Source organism: Ranitomeya variabilis, chromosome 2 (genome assembly GCF_051348905.1).
Source record: "Ranitomeya variabilis isolate aRanVar5 chromosome 2, aRanVar5.hap1, whole genome shotgun sequence".
In the NCBI taxonomy this organism is placed as follows: domain Eukaryota; kingdom Metazoa; phylum Chordata; class Amphibia; order Anura; family Dendrobatidae; genus Ranitomeya; species Ranitomeya variabilis.
This window is the reverse complement of record NC_135233.1, coordinates 718,460,390-718,479,667: the sequence shown is the minus strand read 5'-3', so window position 1 is coordinate 718,479,667 and position 19,278 is coordinate 718,460,390. Positions and strand designations below refer to the sequence as shown.

The 19,278-nt window shown below is 50.7% G+C and overlaps 1 protein-coding gene across 1 annotated transcript in view; it reads left to right on the top strand.

Moving 5' to 3' along the window:
- LOC143803933 (amine sulfotransferase-like) overlaps positions 1-19,278 on the top strand; it is a 201,070-nt gene that overhangs the window by 89,689 nt on the left and 92,103 nt on the right. The window lies entirely within an intron of this gene.

Here is a 19,278-nt window from a genome sequence, read left to right as displayed (position 1 = left end):
ATGCGCAGCTTTGTGTCAGAGCGCCGTACACCGCTGCTGCGTCAAGAACAAATTGAAGCTGTTGTCGGATGGATGGCAGCTAATGCATCAACTTCCATTAGTGCCACATCCTCTCAGACACAGAGCACTGGAGAGCAGCCATCTGTCTCTTCACCACCTGCCAAATTGCCCAGGCAGACAGAGAGCCCAGGACAGGAGCCGTCTCTACTTCTGTTCTCTGAATCTCTTGGCTTGGAAACGGGGCCAGCCAAGCAGCATTGGAGAAATGGAAGAAGAGGCAGGGTGCAGTGATGCCCAACAGCTTTTTCTGTCTTCCTCTGAAGAGGCGGGTGGGCCAGTGGCTCCGGTCACCACATCGCAGGCCGCATCAGCTGATGATGACACTCAGGTGCCACTTACTGGTGCGTGCTCTGCTGCTGAGACTACCCAGGAGGAGCAGTTGGGGGCAGAGGGTAGTGTAGATGATGAGGTCCTCGACCCATCTTGGCGTGAGGGACAGGAAGGTGGTGGGAGCAGCTCTGAGGAAGAGATTCCCCGTACGGCCCAAAGAGGGAGAGGGAGGGGGAAGACTGCGGATCCTGCAGCCTCCGCTTTGGCACCCGTTATGAGCATGTCTCTTCCAAAAGCCAAAAAGGGCGCTCCCAAGACTTGCAGTGCCTGGTCCTTTTTTGACACAGTTGCAGATGACATTTGCTATGTCAGATGCAACGTGTGTCATCAAAAAGTCAAAAGAGGTCGAAATGTCAGCAACCTCAATACCTCCAACATGTGGAAACATGTGCGCAACAGGCACCCGGCGGAGTTAGAAAAACACACTGAAGAGGTAGGCCAACCAACAGCGGCAGCTACCACCTCTTCAGCTCGTGTTGCCTCTTCCTCTAGCTCACACGCAGCTGGTTCGGCTTCCTCCCAGGATCGCCGTGGAAGAACCTCTGGCCCTGTTGTCCAGAGACCCGCTGTAATTCCACCCGCAGCACCACTTTCCCAGTCATCCACACACTCCCAGCCCAGTCTACAGCCATCGGTAGTACAGGCATGGGAGAAAAGGCGGCCTTTCTCGTCAAACCACCCACGAGCACAGGCTCTGACTGCAGGCATTGCCAAACTTCTGTCACTGGAAATGCTGTCATTCAGGCTGGTGGAGACTGACAGCTTCCGTGACTTGATGTCATTGGCAGTCCCACAGTACAATGTGCCCAGCCGCTTTTACTTCAGCAGGCAAGCCGTCCTGCCCTGCACAAGCATGTGGAGGGACACATAAAACACGCGCTACTGAACGCCGTCAGTAGCAAGGTCCACCTCACCACCGATGCGTGGACCAGTCAACATGGACAGGGGCGATACCTTTCCCTCACTGCCCATTGGGTTAATGTCGTTGAGCCGGGTACAGACCGTGCGAGTGGCGCAGGACGTGTCCTGCCCACTCCAAGGATTGCAGGAATCCATTCTGTACGCATTGACTCCTCCTCTTACACCAGTTCCTCAGAATCATCGCTGCAGGAGCCGTCACAGTCCACCTCCACATGGACCCGTGATGAACGTGTACCTGTTACGACCGACATGAGCACAGCCGTGGCCAAACGTCAACAGGCCGTGTTGAAATTAATTTTTTTGGGGAATCGTAGCCACACAGCGCAGGAGCTCTGGAATGCCATCAAGCAGGAGAGCGATGTGTGGTTTGTGCCAGCGAATCTCCAGCCAGGCATGGTAGTGTGTGATAATGGCCGAAATCTGGTGGCAGCTCTGGGCCTCGGCAACCTCACTCACATCCCATGTCTGGCACATGTGCTCAATTTGGTCGTGCAGAGCTTTTTGAGGGACTATCCGGATCTTGATGCACTGCTGCACAAGGTCCGCCTAGAGTGTGCTCACTTGCGGCGTTCCAGCACGGCAAAAGCGCGCATTGCGGCTCTGCAGCGCCGACACCGCCTGCCGGAACATCGCATCATATGTGACCTACCTACCAGGTGGAATTCCACGTTACATATGTTGGAGCGGTTGTGTGAGCAGCAGCAAGCTGTAATGGAGTACCAGCTGCTTCAGGCGCAAAAAAGTCGCAGTCAGCGCCGTACAGACTTCACAACCACAGAGTGGGCCACTATGAATGACGTCTGCCAGGTTTTGCGTCCCTTTGATTATTCCACGCGGATGGCGAGTGCAGATGATGCACTAGTCAGCATGACTGTCCCCCTTATCTGCCTGCTTGAAAAATCACTGCAAGCGCTAAGGGATGATGTTGTGGAAGAGGTGGAGGATGAGGATTCACCATTTCCATCATCTTCTGGACAGTCAGCGCCACGTGGTTCCTCACAAACGCGTAGGCAGGGGACAGTTTGTGAGGAGGATGAGGAGGAGTCAATGGAGGAGGAAGACGTCCGTCCAGAGGAGGGAGTTACCGAATTGTCCAGTACTCAGTGTGTACAGCGAGGGTGGGGTGATGACGAGCAGGCAGAGATCACGCCTCCAGCAGGGGACAGCGTTTCTTGGGCAGTTGGCAGTCTGCAGCACATGGTGGATTACATGCTGCAGTGCCTGAGAAACGACCGCCGCATCGCCCACATTCTCAACATGTCTGATTATTGGGTGTTCACCCTCCTCGATCCTCGCTACCGGGACAACGTAGAAAGCCTCATCACACCGTTGAACCGGGAGCGAAAAATGCGGGAGTACCAAGACACACTGGTCAATTCCATCATCTTCTCCATTCCAACTGAGAGAAGTGCTGCTAGTGCATTCCAAAGCAGCTCAGTGCGTCCAGGCAGTGGTGGAGGCTCTGCACAAAGAGGGAGCAGAAGCAGTGCCTCTGCCCAAGGCAAGACCAGTATGGCCCAACTGTGGCACAGTTTTCTGTGCCCCCCACAAAAGTCTACACCATCACAGACGGCTCCAGTCAGCAGGAGGCAACGGTTCCGTCAGATGGTGACAGACTACATGTCTTGCCCTCTTGCTGTACTCCCAGACGGCTCTTCCCCTTTCAAGTTTTGGGTCTCAAAGCTGGATACATGGCCAGAGCTAAGCCAGTATGCATTGGAGGTGCTGTCTTGCCCTGCGGCCAGTGTATTATCGGAACGTGTCTTTAGTGCTGCAGGTGGTGTACTAACTGACCGTCGCATGCGACTATCCTCCGATAACGTTGACCGGCTTACTTTCCTGAAAATGAACAAGGCCTGGATCTCGCAGGAATTTGCCACTCCTCCTCCTGATTAAATAATTAGGTCACTGTATACGTTATCCAGGTCTCCTGTTGTGTTCATCTTTCTACCACCTGAACTTAAATTCCTGGGCTCCAACACCACCAGTTGAGGCTCAGAAGTGCCGTCTGCACAGTCAAAACATACGACCCAGTGTTATTGGGTTTCAGTAACGTCAGCTGATCCCCAGCTGTGTAGCCGGCAATGTGTCATGCGACCGCCACGCTGACACAACAACTGAAATGTAAGGGAATCTGTCCCCCCCCCCAAGGCGTTTGTTACTGAAAGAGCCACCTTGTGCAGCAGTAATGCTGCACAAGGAAAAGGTAGCTATTTTTGTTTAGCACCTTGCACACGCAGAACTTAACACTTATAAAATGTGTCCACTGATACCGTAACACCGTCCCGGAGGTGGGACTTTCCTTCGTAATGTGACGCAGCACAGCCGTCATTCCTACCCCCCCGGCGCCGCGCACCCGCTCCTCAGCGTTGTTTAATTCCGTCCCGGAGCCTGCGCTGTTATGTTATCCCGTGGCCAGGCACACTTAGCGCTGCCCGTCTTCTGGCATCATTTGGTGTCAGGATGGCTGCGCCTGTGCGGCCGCGCTGGCAGAGAGCCCGCCTCGCAGTGTCTTCTGATTTAATCCCACTGGGGGCCTGGGATCCATGGACATGCGCAGTGCATATCTGAACCTCCACCTCTCACTTATCTCCCTATGGCTTCTTCAGACTGTTCGGTGTCAGCTGGTCCCTAATAGCATGCCACGGCCGTGACACCGCACAGTCTTAAGAAGCCGTAGGGAGGGGAGTGAGAGGCGAGGATATGCACTGCGCATGTCCATGGATCCCAGGCCCGCGGTGGGATTAAATCAGAAGACACTGCGAGGCGGGCTCTCTGCCAGCGCGGCCGCACAGGCGCAGCCATCCTGACACCAAATGATGCCAGAAGACGGGAAGCGCTAAGTGTGCCTGGCCACGGGATAACATAACAGCGCAGGCTCCGCGACAGAATCAAACATCGCTGAGGAGCCAGTGCGCGTCGCCGGGGGGGGTAGGAATGACGGCTGTGCTGCGTCACATTACGAAGGAAAGTCCCACCTCCAGGACGGTTTTACGGTTGCAGGGGACACATTTTATAAGTGTTTAGTTCTGTGTTTGCAAGGAGCATGATGAAATGAGCCACCTTTTCCTTTTGCATCTTTTGTGCTGCACAAGCTGGCTCTTTCAGCTACAAACGCCTTGGGGGGGGGGTTAAAGGTTCCCTTTCGACTTTCTCAGGCTTCGGCCTACATTGTGTTCCTCTGCTTTTCCACCTGTCCCTGGGCTCCAACACCGCCAGTTGCCGTCCAGAAGTGCTGTACGCACAGTCAACAGTCCCTCCTCTGTTATTGGGGTTCAGTAACGTCAGCTGTTCCCCTGCTGTGTGTGTGGCAATCCCTCCAACCTCCTCCAACCTCCTCCTCCTCCACCTGTCCCTGGGCTCCAACACCGCCAGTTGCCGTCCAGAAGTGCTGTACGCACAGTCAACAGTCCCTCCTCTGTTATTGGGGTTCAGTAACGTCAGCTGTTCCCCTGCTGTGTGTGTGGCAATCCCTCCTACCTCCTCCAACCTCCTCCAACCTCCTCCTCCTCCACCTGTCCCTGGGCTCCAACACCGCCAGTTGCCGTCCAGAAGTGCTGTACGCACAGTCAACAGTCCCTCCTCTGTTATTGGGGTTCAGTAACGTCAGCTGTTCCCCTGCTGTGTGTGTGGCAATCCCTCCAACCTCCTCCAACCTCCTCCTCCTCCACCTGTCCCTGGGCTCCAACACCGCCAGTTGCCGTCCAGAAGTGCTGTACGCACAGTCAACAGTCCCTCCTCTGTTATTGGGGTTCAGTAACGTCAGCTGTTCCCCTGCTGTGTGTGTGGCAATCCCTCCTACCTCCTCCAACCTCCTCCAACCTCCTCCTCCTCCACCTGTCCCTGGGCTCCAACACCGCCAGTTGCCGTCCAGAAGTGCTGTACGCACAGTCAACAGTCCCTCCTCTGTTATTGGGGTTCAGTAACGTCAGCTGTTCCCCTGCTGTGTGTGTGGCAATCCCTCCAACCTCCTCCAACCTCCTCCTCCTCCACCTGTCCCTGGGCTCCAACACCGCCAGTTGCCGTCCAGAAGTGCTGTACGCACAGTCAACAGTCCCTCCTCTGTTATTGGGGTTCAGTAACGTCAGCTGTTCCCCTGCTGTGTGTGTGGCAATCCCTCCTATCTCCTCCACCTCCTCCTCCTCCTGTCCCTGGGCTCCAACACCGCTAGTTGCCGTCCAGAAGTGCTGTACGCACAGTCAACAGTCCCTCCTCTGTTATTGGGGTTCAGTAACGTCAGCTGTTCCCCTGCTGTGTGTGTGGCAATCCCTCCAAACTCCTCCAACCTCCTCCTCCTCCACCTGTCCCTGGGCTCCAACACCGCCAGTTGCCGTCCAGAAGTGCTGTACGCACAGTCAACAGTCCCTCCTCTGTTATTGGGGTTCAGTAACGTCAGCTGTTCCCCTGCTGTGTGTGTGGCAATCCCTCCTATCTCCTCCACCTCCTCCTCCTCCTGTCCCTGGGCTCCAACACCGCTAGTTGCCGTCCAGAAGTGCTGTACGCACAGTCAACAGTCCCTCCTCTGTTATTGGGGTTCAGTAACGTCAGCTGTTCCCCTGCTGTGTGTGTGGCAATCCCTCCAAACTCCTCCAACCTCCTCCTCCTCCACCTGTCCCTGGGCTCCAACACCGCCAGTTGCCGTCCAGAAGTGCTGTACGCACAGTCAACAGTCCCTCCTCTGTTATTGGGGTTCAGTAACGTCAGCTGTTCCCCTGCTGTGTGTGTGGCAATCCCTCCAACCTCCTCCTCCTCCACCTGTCCCTGGGCTCCAACACCGCCAGTTGCCGTCCAGAAGTGCTGTACGCACAGTCAACAGTCCCTCCTCTGTTATTGGGGTTCAGTAACGTCAGCTGTTCCCCTGCTGTGTGTGTGGCAATCCCTCCAACCTCCTCCAACCTCCTCCTCCTCCACCTGTCCCTGGGCTCCAACACCGCCAGTTGCCGTCCAGAAGTGCTGTACGCACAGTCAACAGTCCCTCCTCTGTTATTGGGGTTCAGTAACGTCAGCTGTTCCCCTGCTGTGTGTGTGGCAATCCCTCCAACCTCCTCCTCCTCCACCTGTCCCTGGGCTCCAACACCGCCAGTTGCCGTCCAGAAGTGCTGTACGCACAGTCAACAGTCCCTCCTCTGTTATTGGGGTTCAGTAACGTCAGCTGTTCCCCTGCTGTGTGTGTGGCAATCCCTCCAACCTCCTCCAACCTCCTCCTCCTCCACCTGTCCCTGGGCTCCAACACCGCCAGTTGCCGTCCAGAAGTGCTGTACGCACAGTCAACAGTCCCTCCTCTGTTATTGGGGTTCAGTAACGTCAGCTGTTCCCCTGCTGTGTGTGTGGCAATCCCTCCAACCTCCTCCAACCTCCTCCTCCTCCACCTGTCCCTGGGCTCCAACACCGCCAGTTGCCGTCCAGAAGTGCTGTACGCACAGTCAACAGTCCCTCCTCTGTTATTGGGGTTCAGTAACGTCAGCTGTTCCCCTGCTGTGTGTGTGGCAATCCCTCCAACCTCCTCCAACCTCCTCCTCCTCCACCTGTCCCTGGGCTCCAACACCGCCAGTTGCCGTCCAGAAGTGCTGTACGCACTTAAGAAGCCGTAGGGAGGGGAGTGAGAGGCGAGGATATGCACTGCGCATGTCCATGGATCCCAGGCCCGCGGTGGGATTAAATCAGAAGACACTGCGAGGCGGGCTCTCTGCCAGCGCGGCCGCACAATGAACACACACACACACACGCACATTACAATGAAACCCTGCAAAGTGCCCTGGAAGAAGCTGCACCTCCTATACATAGAACAACTCGGCACAGACGGCGACAACCGTGGCACACGCTGCAAACACGTTTCCTGCAGCGGTGCTCCAGGTGCGCCGAACGTCTGTGGAGAAAATCTAATCTGCCCGAAGATTTCATCCATTATAAGTTCATGTTAAAAACATACAACTCTGCCCTTCACCTCTCCAAACAAACCTATTTCAACACCCTCATCACCTCGCTGTCCAATAACCCTAAACGTCTCTTTGACACTTTCCGGTCCCTACTCAACCCAAGAGAGCAGGCCCCAACCACAGATCTCCACGCTGACGATCTGGCCAATTACTTCAAAGAAAAAATTGACCACATTCGACAGGAAATCATTTCCCAATCTCTTCATACCAAGCACTGTCCTCCCTCCCCCACTGCATCTAGTTCACTCTCTGACTTTGAACCAGTTACAGAAGAAGAAGTAAGCAGGCTCCTTGCATCTTCTCGCCCGACCACTTGCACCAGCGACCCCATTCCGTCGCATCTCCTCCAGTCCCTTTCCCCGGCTGTCACCTCTCACCTAACAAAAATATTCAACCTTTCCCTCACTTCCGGTATTTTTCCCTCCTCATTTAAGCATGCCATCATACATCCACTACTTAAAAAGCCCTCCCTCGATCAAAATTGTGCCGCTAATTATAGACCTGTCTCTAATCTTCCCTTCATCTCTAAACTCCTGGAACGCCTGGTCCACTCCCGTCTTACCCGCTATCTCTCAGATAATTCTCTTCTCGACCCTCTTCAATCTGGTTTCCGCTCTTTACACTCTACTGAAACTGCCCTCACTAAAGTCTCTAATGACCTACTAACAGCTAAATCTAATGGTCACTATTCCATGCTAATTCTCTTGGATCTCTCCGCAGCATTCGACACTGTGGATCATCAGCTCCTCCTCACTATGCTCCGCTCCATCGGCCTCAAGGACACCGTTCTCTCTTGGTTCTCCTCCTATCTCTCTGGCCGATCCTTCACTGTTTGTTTTGCTGGTTCCTCCTCCTCTCACCTTCCCCTTACTGTTGGGGTTCCTCAAGGATCAGTCCTAGGCCCCCTCCTCTTCTCTTTGTATACTGCCCCTATTGGACAAACAATCAGTAGATTTGGTTTCCAGTACCATCTCTATGCTGACGACACCCAATTATATACCTCTTCTCCTGTTATCACGCCGACCTTTTAGAAAACACCAGTGATTGTCTTACCGCTGTCTATAACATCATGTCCTCCCTCTATCTGAAACTGAACCTGTCAAAAACTGAACTCCTCGTGTTCTCTCCCTCTACAAACCTACCTTTGCCCGACATTGCCATCTCTGTGTGCGGTTCCACCATTACTCCAAAGCAACATGCCCACTGCCTTGGAGTCATCCTTGATTCCGAGCTTTCATTCACCCCCCACATCCGATCACTGGCTCGCTCTTCTTATCTGCATCTCAAAAACATTTCCAGAATTCGCCCTTTTCTTACTTTCGACTCTGCAAAAACTCTTACTGTCTCACTTATTCATTCTCGTCTGGACTATTGTAACTCTCTACTAATTGGCCTACCTTTTACCAGACTCTCCCCGCTCCAATCTGTCCTGAATGCTGCTGCCAGGATCATATTCCTCGCCAACCGTTACACCGATGCCTCTACCTTGTGCCAGTCATTACACTGGCTACCCATCCAATCCAGAATCCAGTACAAAACTACTACCCTCATCCACAAAGCACTCCATGGCTCAGCACCGCCCTACATCTCCTCTCTGGTCTCAGTCTACCAACCTACCCGTGCCCTCCGCTCTGCTAATGACCTCAGGTTAGCATCCTCAATAATCAGAACCTCCCACTCCCGTCTCCAAGACTTTACACGTGCGGCGCCGATTCTTTGGAATGCACTACCTAGGTTAATACAATTAATCCCCAATCCCCACAGTTTTAAGCGTGCACTAAAAACTCATTTGTTCAGATTGGCCTACCGCCTCAACGCATTAACCTAATTATCCCTGTGTGGCCTATTAATAAAAAACAACAACATAATCACGTTCCTCCATCATGTTCTCATACACTTTATGCAGTTAATAGCCTCTGTGTCTGTACTGTTACATACTTAGGCAGTTAACTGGTTCATGCAGCTTTACATGAACACCCGAGCCTTACACTATGGCTGGTCCAAATAACTAAAGCAATTGTTACCATCCACCTCTTGTGTCTCCCCTTTTCCTCATAGATTGTAAGCTTGCGAGCAGCAGGGCCCTCATTCCTCCTGGTATCTGTTTTGAACTGTTATTTCTGTTATGCTGTAATGTCTATTGTCTGTACAAGTCCCCTCTATAAGTTGTAAAGCGCTGCGGAATATGTTGGCGCTATATAAATAAAATTATTATTATTATTATTATTACGCACAGTCAACAGTCCCTCCTCTGTTATTGGGGTTCAGTAACGTCAGCTGTTCCCCTGCTGTGTGTGTGGCAATCCCTCCTACCTCCTCCAACCTCCTCCAACCTCCTCCTCCTCCACCTGTCCCTGGGCTCCAACACCGCCAGTTGCCGTCCAGAAGTGCTGTACGCACAGTCAACAGTCCCTCCTCTGTTATTGGGGTTCAGTAACGTCAGCTGTTCCCCTGCTGTGTGTGTGGCAATCCCTCCAACCTCCTCCAACCTCCTCCTCCTCCACCTGTCCCTGGGCTCCAACACCGCCAGTTGCCATCCAGAAGTGCTGTACGCACAGTCAACAGTCCCTCCTCTGTTATTGGGTTTCAGTAACGTCAGCTGTTCCCCTGCTGTGTGTGTGGCAATCCCTCCAACCTCCTCCAACCTCCTCCTCCTCCACCTGTCCCTGGGCTCCAACACCGCCAGTTGCCGTCCAGAAGTGCTGTACGCACAGTCAACAGTCCCTCCTCTGTTATTGGGGTTCAGTAACGTCAGCTGTTCCCCTGCTGTGTGTGTGGCAATCCCTCCTACCTCCTCCTACCTCCTCCTCCTCCACCTGTCCCTGGGCTCCAACACCGCCAGTTGCCGTCCAGAAGTGCTGTACGCACAGAGCCAAACACCTCGCAAATGTGTTAGTGGGGTTCAGCACCGCCAGCTGTTCCCCTGCTGTGTATACGGCAACGTGTACTGCGACCGCCACGCAGGCACAACAAGTTAAATTTAAGGGAACCTGTCCCCCCCCCCCCCAGGCGTTTGTTACTGAAGGAGCCACCTTGTGCAGCAGTAATGATGCAAAGGGAAAAAGTGCCTCTTTTCGTGGTGCTCCTTGCAGATGCTGAACCTAACACTTATGAAATGTGTCCCCTCACAGCGTTCAACCGTCCGGTAGGTGGAACTTTCCTTTGTCATGTGACGCAGCACAGCCGTCATTTTTACCCCCTTGGCGCCGTGCGCCGTCTCCTCAGCGTTGTTTGAATCTGTCCCGGAGCCTGCGCTGTTAGGTTACCCCTTGGCCATGCACACATTTTGCGCTGCCTGTCTTCTGACATCATTTGCTGTCAGGCTGGCTGCGCCTGTGTGTGTGCGCTGTCCGAGATTCAGCCTCGCAGTGTCGTGTAATGTAATCCCACCGCGGGCCTGGGATCCGTGGCCATGCGCAGTGCATATCCTCGCCTCTCACTCCCCTCCCTACGGCTTCTAAAGACTGTTCGGTGTCAGCTGATCCCTAATAGCATGCCACGGCCGTGACACCGCACAGTCTGAAGAAGCCGTAGGGAGGGGAGTGAGAGGTGAGGATATGCACTGCGCATGGCCACGGATCCCAGGCCCGCGGTGGGATTACATTACACGACACCGCGAGGCTGAATCTCGGACAGCGCACCCACACAGGCGCAGCCAGCCTGACAGCAAATGATGTCAGAAGACGGGCAGCGCGAAATGTGTGCATGGCCAAGGGGTAACCTAACAGCGCAGGCTCCGGGACAGATTCAAACAACGCTGAGGAGGCGGCGCACGGCGCCAAGGGGGTAAAAATGACGGCTGTGCTGCGTCACATGACAAAGGAAAGTTCCACCTACCGGACGGTTGAACGCTGTGAGGGGACACATTTCATAAGTGTTAGGTTCAGCATCTGCAAGGACCATAATTAAAAGAGCTAAGTTTACCTTTTCCAGCATTAGTGGTGTACACGATGGCTCTTCCAGCTACAAATGCCTGGGGGGGGGGGGGTTAAAGGTTTCCTTTCAACTTGCTCCAGTGCAGGCTTCGGCCTACACTCCGCTCCCCCTGCTCCTCCTGCTGACCCTGGGCTCTAACACCGCCAGTTGGGGCCCGGTACTGCTAGCTGCACAGAGAAAAACACCAGCCAATGTGTCAGTGGGGTTCAGCACCGCCAGCTGTTCCCCTGCTGTGCAGCCGGCAACGTGTCCTGCAACTGCCACGCAGGCACAACAGACCCAAAAGCTGCCGCCAGTGCAGGCTTCGGCCTACACTCTGCTCCATCTCCTCCTCCTGCTGACTCCGGGCTCCAACACCGCCAGTTGGGGCCCGGTACTGCTAGCTGCACAGAGAAAAACACCAGCCAATGTGTCAGTGGGGTTCAGCACCGCCAGCTGTTCCCCTGCTGTGCAGCCGGCATCGTGTCCTGCAAAAGCCACGCAGACACAAGAACTGAAATTGAAGGGAACCTGTCCCCCCTCCCCCAGGCGTTTGTACATTTTAAAGGCCACCTTGTACAGCGGTAATGCTGCATGTGTGCAAGGTGGCTCATAAACGTATTCTCCTCGCACATGTGGAACTGAAAACACGTCTAAAATGTGTCCTCTGTGTGACCATTTAACCGTCCCGGTGGTGTGACTTTCCTTTGTAATGACACGCTGCAACCCCCTTGGTAGCGCTGCCCGTCTTCTGGCATCATTGTTTGGCTGCCTGCGCCTCTGCGGCTGCCCTGACCCACACAACGCCCCTCGTTGTCTTATTTATTGGGACTGCGAGGGTGTGATTGACGGGCATGATCAGTGCATCAGTTCGCCTGTCCCTCATCTCCTTCCGCCTTCTGCGGACTGTGCGGCTTCATGGCCGTGGCATGCGATAAGGGATCAGATGACGCCGCACAGTCTGAAGCGGGTGTAAGGACCCGAGTGTCAGAGGCGAACATATGTGCTGCGCCAGGCCCTGAATCCCAGCCCCGCAGTGTTTTAACAATGTTAAGACACTGCGGGGCTGGGATTCATGGTCATCGCGAACCGCACCGGCCGACATTAAATGATGCCAGAACATGGGCAGCGCTAACAGCGCTAGGCCAGGGGATCACACGACAGCGCAGACTCCTGTACAGCAAATAACAACGCTCAGGAGGCTGCACCCAGCACCAAGGTGGGATTCTTGACATCTGTGCTGCGTCTCATTACAAAGGGAACTCGCGCCTCCAACACAGTTTGACTGTTTAAAGGGCTAAATGTTATACGTGTTTCATTCAGCGTGTGCAAGGAGCGAAATTAAAAGAGCAACCTTTGACTTGTGCAGCACTACTGCTGCATAAGCTGTGGCTCTTCTACTTTGTAACCCCTGAGGGGGGGTTAAAGGTTACCTTTGAAATTGGTTCAATTAGGCTTCGGCCTACACTCTGCTCCCCCTGCAGAGCCCTGGGCTCCAACACCGCCAGTTGGGGCCCGGTACTGCTAGCTGCACAGAGAAAAACACCAGCCAATGTGTCAGTGGGGTTCAGCACCGCCAGCTGTTCCCCTGCTGTGCAGCCGGCAACGTGTCCTGCAACTGCCACGCAGGCACAACAGACCCAAAAGCTGCCGCCAGTGCAGGCTTCGGCCTACACTCTGCTCCATCTCCTCCTCCTGCTGACCCCGGGCTCCAACACCGCCAGTTGGGGCCCGGTACTGCTAGCTGCACAGAGAAAAACACCAGCCAATGTGTCAGTGGGGTTCAGCACCGCCAGCTGTTCCCCTGCTGTGCAGCCGGCATCGTGTCCTGCAAAAGCCACGCAGACACTTGCTCTTGTACCTTCTGCTCCCCATCCTGGTTCCAGTACCGTCAGCTGGTTCCGGGCAGAGCCTTTGGCTTAGGTGCCTCCCTCTGGGTATCCGAGTTCCACCAACGTCAGGTGGTCCTTGGTAGTGCTTTCAGGCACGGGTACCTCCTGCTTAGTAACCGGGTTCCAGTAACGTCAGCTGGTCCTCGGTAGTTCCATTGGCTCTTGGACCTTCGGCTACCCATCCGGGTTCCAGCACCGTCAGCTGGTTCTCGGCAGTGTCTTTTGCTCTTGTACCTTCTGCTCCCCATCCTGGTTCCAGTACCGTCAGCTGGTTCCGGGCAGAGCCTTTGGCTTAGGTGCCTCCCTCTGGGTATCCGAGTTCCACCAACGTCAGGTGGTCCTTGGTAGTGCTTTCAGGCACGGGTACCTCCTGCTTAGTAACCGGGTTCCAGTAACGTCAGCTGGTCCTCGGTAGTTCCATTGGCTCTTGGACCTTCGGGTAGCCATCCGAGTTCCAGTTCCATCAGCTGGTTCTCGGCATTTTCTCAGCCTTCTTGTACCTTCTGCTACATTTCCAAGTTCAAGAGACTAAACACGATGACCCGGAAGACCACCTCTAAGATGACGACGACACCAGAGACGACAACCACTGTGATGACGACGACCCTGGAGACGATGACCCCGAAGACCACCCCGATGACGACGACCCCGGAGACGACGACCCTGAAGACCACCCCGATGACGACGACCCCGGAGACGACGACCCTGGAGACGACGACGACCTGGAAGACCGAGAAGCAGAAGAACAAGAGGCTGCAGAACAAAGAGCAGAAGAACATTAAGCATAACACTAAATATCAGAGCAAAAAATATTATCTAAATTATAAGCAGAAGAAGACTAAGCAGTGTATGGGGGTGAGTCCGTTCCTCCTCGTGGTGCCCCTGGATAAAGCCTGATGCTGCAGGCCAAACTGAACGCGGACAAATGTAACTGTTTTGTGACAGGCAGAACGGAAGGTGTAATCTTCAAACTTTTATAGATAACAACTACGGGAATGCCTGTCACAAATAAGAATATGATGAAGAAGTAGAATATGATGAAGATAATAGTAAAATAAAAATAATATGAACAATGTAACCAAAAAAATAATAGGTAGAAGATGAAGAAGATGAATAAGGTGAAGAAGTTGATGTCAAAGAAGCTGATGATGAGGATAATGAAGAAGAAAGTGTGGGAGAAGTAAAAAAGAAGGTGAAGGGCGTGGAAGTAGTGAAACATCAATATCTGACAAAATAAAAAAAAATTAACATAGTCTAAATCTTTCTACCGCCGAACGTCATAAAAAAAAAACAAAAACCTGCTATTCTATTACATTGGGCTAAACCTCTGTGCCTTTAATGTCTCCGCCACGTCCCCCAATACATCCTACATTATTCTTAGTTGTTTTCCTTCATGTAGAATGAACCTACAAGTTTATAAAGGGTTTATTTTAATTCCGATATTTTCGTCCCATTGACTTGCATTGGGATCGGGTATCGGTATCGGATTGGATCCGATATTTTGACGGTATCGGCCGATACTTTCCGATACCGATACTTTCCGATATCGGAAAGTATCGCTCAACACTAGTGAGGAGCGGCAAGAGTAACAAGTAAGATCCGGCACAAAGCTAGGTGCAGCCAAAATGGGAAAAAAAAAAAAAGGCACACTATGCCATGCTATGAAGTGCTGCAGAGCATATATGAGAAAATAACACAAGGCGCCTACTAAGATAGTATCCGCAATGCTTACCGCTGTATGCACAGACCCTCTCTAGATGGTGAGAAGCCCAACGCGCATTATGTGTCCACGCTGGACACTTCTTCAGGGGGTATACTGAATCAGTATGGACAAGGACCTTAAGTAGTCATGGAGACGCAGCATGTGACACATAACAAGGTCTAAATAGACCAATAGGAAAGCGGCATGAGCGGCGCGTGCGCCGTGCGTACCCCAGGTCCCGGCATGGTAAATACCGGTCGTCACGCGTCACAGCGCGTGCGCAGGGAAAAGAGGTCCCTGGGCACGCGCAGGAGGCTAGAGAGACGCCAGGAACCATGCCAGATCCGGGGACAACAGCGCGCAGGCGCACAGCCGCACAGAGATATATAATCAGGTGATGCATACGATACTGATATGTCTATAATAGTAAAGATCAAACATATGTACTGTATACATTACATTATAAGGACACAGTAAACAAGCGGCAATCACAATTACAGATATTAACAAAACATTTAAAGCAGTGTTGCATCTGAGCCGCCAGTAAAGCGCTGTAATTGTCCATTGTATAATATCGTTTGAAATGACATGCCAAATATCTGAAATGTTTGCGCAGTCTCCATGATGTGATGATAGAGGGAAATAGCGGAGCTTGACCATACATACTTATCACTAAATAGAACAAAAATAAAAATAATTAAAAACAAGCGAAAAAGTACACCATCAGGAGGGACTAATTGAGCATAAAATGGGCCAATGAGTAGTCGATGTGGGACACATATTTATAAAAATGAGGCAAAACTAAGAGACTCGTTTAGACCCTTTGGGGTCATGGTGTCAAGTATTACAATCCATCTGAATTCTTTTTGGGCCAGTATCTTTTTATAATTCCCACCGTGGATCCCAAGATGGATGGCCTCAATCCCTCTCACTTTAAATGTAGTTGGGTCACAATTGTGATAGGCCTTAAAGTGGCGAGGGATGGGTTTAGCATAATCAGCCACTGTCTTGGCCGCGCAAATGTCCCGCACATGCTCACGTACCCTAATACGCAGTTCTCTTGAGGTGAGGCCAACGTATATCATGGAGCACCCGCATGTAGCGTAGTATATTACATTGGCGCTACTACATGATATACGCTGTCATATTTGAAATTGCCTCAAGCCGTCAGATGATTGAAAGGTAGAGCAGCGCAGGACATTTGCGCAGGCAAGACAGTGGCTGCATGAGAAGCACCCAGGGGTAGGTCCCTTTGAGTTGAATGGATTCACCACTTTTGGAATGTAGTGACTATTAACAAGTAGATCATTTGGATTTTATTTTTGTTCTATTTAGTGATAAGTATGTATGGTCAAGCTCCGCTTCCGGAATTTCCCTCTATCATCACATCATGGAGACTGCGCAAACATTCCAGGTATTAGGCATGTCATTTCAAACGATAATATACAATGGACAATTACAGCGCTTTACTGGCGGCTCGGATGCAACACTGCTTTAAATGTTTTGTTAATATCTGTAATTGTGATTGCCGCTTGTTTACTGTGTCCTTATAATGTAATGTATACAGTACATATGTTTGATCTTTACTATTATAGACATATTAGTATCGTATGCATCACCTGATTATATATCTCTGTGCGTCTGTGTGCGTGCGCGCTGTTGTCCCCGGATCTGGCATGGTTCCTGGCGTCTCTCTAGCCTCCTGCGCGTGCCCAGGGACCTCTTTTCCCTGCGCACGCGCTGTGACGCGTGACGACCGGTATTTACCATGCCGGGACCTGGGGTACGCACGGCGCACGCGCCGCTCATGCCGCTTTCCTATTGGTCTATTTAGACCTTGTTATGTGTCACATGCTGCGTCTCCATGACTACTTAAGGTCCTTGTCCATACTGATTCAGTATACCCCCTGAAGAAGTGTCCAGCGTGGACACATAACGTGCGTTGGGCTTCTCACCATCTAGAGAGGGTCTGTGCACACAGCGGTAAGCATTGCGGATACTATCTTAGTAGGCGCCTTGTGTTATTTTCTCATATATGCTCTGCAGCACTTCATAGCATGGCATAGTGTGTCTTTTTTTTTTTTTTCCCATTTTGGCTGCACCTAGCTTTGTGCCGGATCTTACTTGTTACTCTTGCCGCTCCTCGCAGATTACAGCCATAACTATAAGCATATTTAACTGGCGATGTGGATATTGTTGTAAGCGCTCTCTATATGTCAACTTACACGCACTATTTATTATATAGAGCCCTGTAGCATAGTACAGCGTGTATTGAGTTTACGCCCACCTGGGCTGTATCCAGCTATATATTGGAATTTACCTGCCTCTCTTGCCGCTGTTTACAAACTATAGCCACAACCATAAAATTTAACCTGTGTCAGCGTTTTATATATAACTGCTATGACATAATATTGTGCTGTGGTTATTAAGGCTGGGCTCTATATTACTGCATGACATGCACTTATTTTTTTTATTTTATTTTTTTATATGTATCCGCCGCACTATTTATGTTGCTCTTAAAGGGCTGAAGTTATATGTATAATTATATCTTGATATATAACTACTGTTAAAACTTTGTTATTGGCCTGCTGTGTGCACATTACCATATACTGCATATCCTGAAACCTTATCATATCTTATGTGTTTTTAAAAAAATATTTGTTTAACCCCTTAAGCCCCGAGGGTGGTTTGCACGTTAATGACCGGGCCAATTTTTACAATTCTGACCACTGTCCCTTTATGAGGCTATAACCTTGGAACGCTTTGACAACTCTTGGCGATTCTGACACTGTTTTCTCGTGACATATTGTACTTCATGATAGTGGTAAAATTTATTCTATATAACTTGCGTTTATTTGTGAAAAAAACGGAAATTTGGCGAAAATTTAGAAAATTTCGCAATTTTCCAACTTTGAATTTTTATGCCCTTAAATCACAGACATATGTCACGCAAAATACTTAATAAGTAACATTTCCCACATGTACTTTACATCAGCACAATTTTGGAACCAAAATTTTTTTTGTTAGGGAGTTATAAGGGTTAAAAGTTGACCAGAAATTTCTCATTTTTACAACACCATTTTTTTTTAGGGACCACATCTCATTTGAAGTCATTTTGAGGGGTCTATATGATAGAAAATACCCAAATGTGACACCATTCTAAAAACTGCACCCCTCAAGGTGCTCAAAACCACATTCAAGAAGTTTATTAACCCTTCAGGTGTTTCACATGAATTTTTGGAATGTTTAAATAAAAATGAACATTTAACTTTTTTTCACACAAAATTTATTTCAGCTCCAATTTGTTTTATTTTACCTAGGGTAACAGGAGAAAATGGACCCCAAAAGTTGTTGTACAATTTGTCCTGAGTACGCTGATAACCCATATGTGGGTGTAAACTATTGTTTGGGCGCATGGCAGAGCTTGGAAGGGAAGGAGCGCCATTTGACTTTTCAATGCAAAATTGACTGGAATTGAGATGGGACACCATGTTGCGTTTGGAGAGCCCCTGATGTGCCTAAACACTGAAACCCCCTACAAGTGACACCATTTTGGAAAGTAGACCCCCTAAGGAACTTATCTAGATGTGTGGTGAGCACTTTGACCCACCAAGTGCTTCACAGAAGTTTATAATGCAGAGCCGTAAAAATAAAAAATCATATTTTTTCACAAAAATGATCTTTTCGCCCCCAATTTTTTATTTTCCCAAGGGTAAGAGAAAAAATTGGACCCCAAAAAATGTTGTGCAATTTGTCCTGAGTACGCTGATACCCCATATGTGGGTGTAAACCATTGTTTGGGCGCATGGCAGAACTTGGAAGGGAAGGAGCGCCATTTGACTTTTCAATGCAAAATTGACTGGAATTGAGATGGGACGCCATGTTGCGTTTGGAGAGCCCCTGATGTGCCTAAACATTGAAACTCCCTACAAGTGACACCATTTTGGAAAGTAGACCCCCTAAGGAACTTATCTAGATGTGTTTTGAGAGCTTTGAACCCCCAAGTGTTTCACTACAGATTATAACGCAGAGCCGTGAAAATATATATATTTTTTTCTCAAAAATGATTTTTTAGCCCCCAGTTTTGTATTTTCACAAGGGTAACAGGATAAATTAGACCCCAAAAGTTGTTGTCCAATTTGTCCTGAGTACGCTGATATCCCATATGTGGGGGGGAACCACTGTTTGGGTGCATGACAGAGCTCAGAAGGGAAGGAGCGCCATTTGGAATGCAGCCTTAAATGGATTGGTCTGCAGGCGTCACATTGCATTTGCAGAGCCCCTGATGTACAAAAACAGTACAAACCCCCCCACAAGTGACCCCATATTGGAAACTAGACCTCCCAAGGAACTTATCTAGATGTGTTGTGAGAACTTTGAACCCCCAAGTGTTTCACTACAGTTTATAACGCAGAGCCGTGAAAATAAAACATCTTTTTTTCCCACAAAAATGATTTTTAGCCCCCCAAATTTTTATTTTCCCAAGGATAACAAGAGAACTTGGACCCCAGAAGTTGTTGTT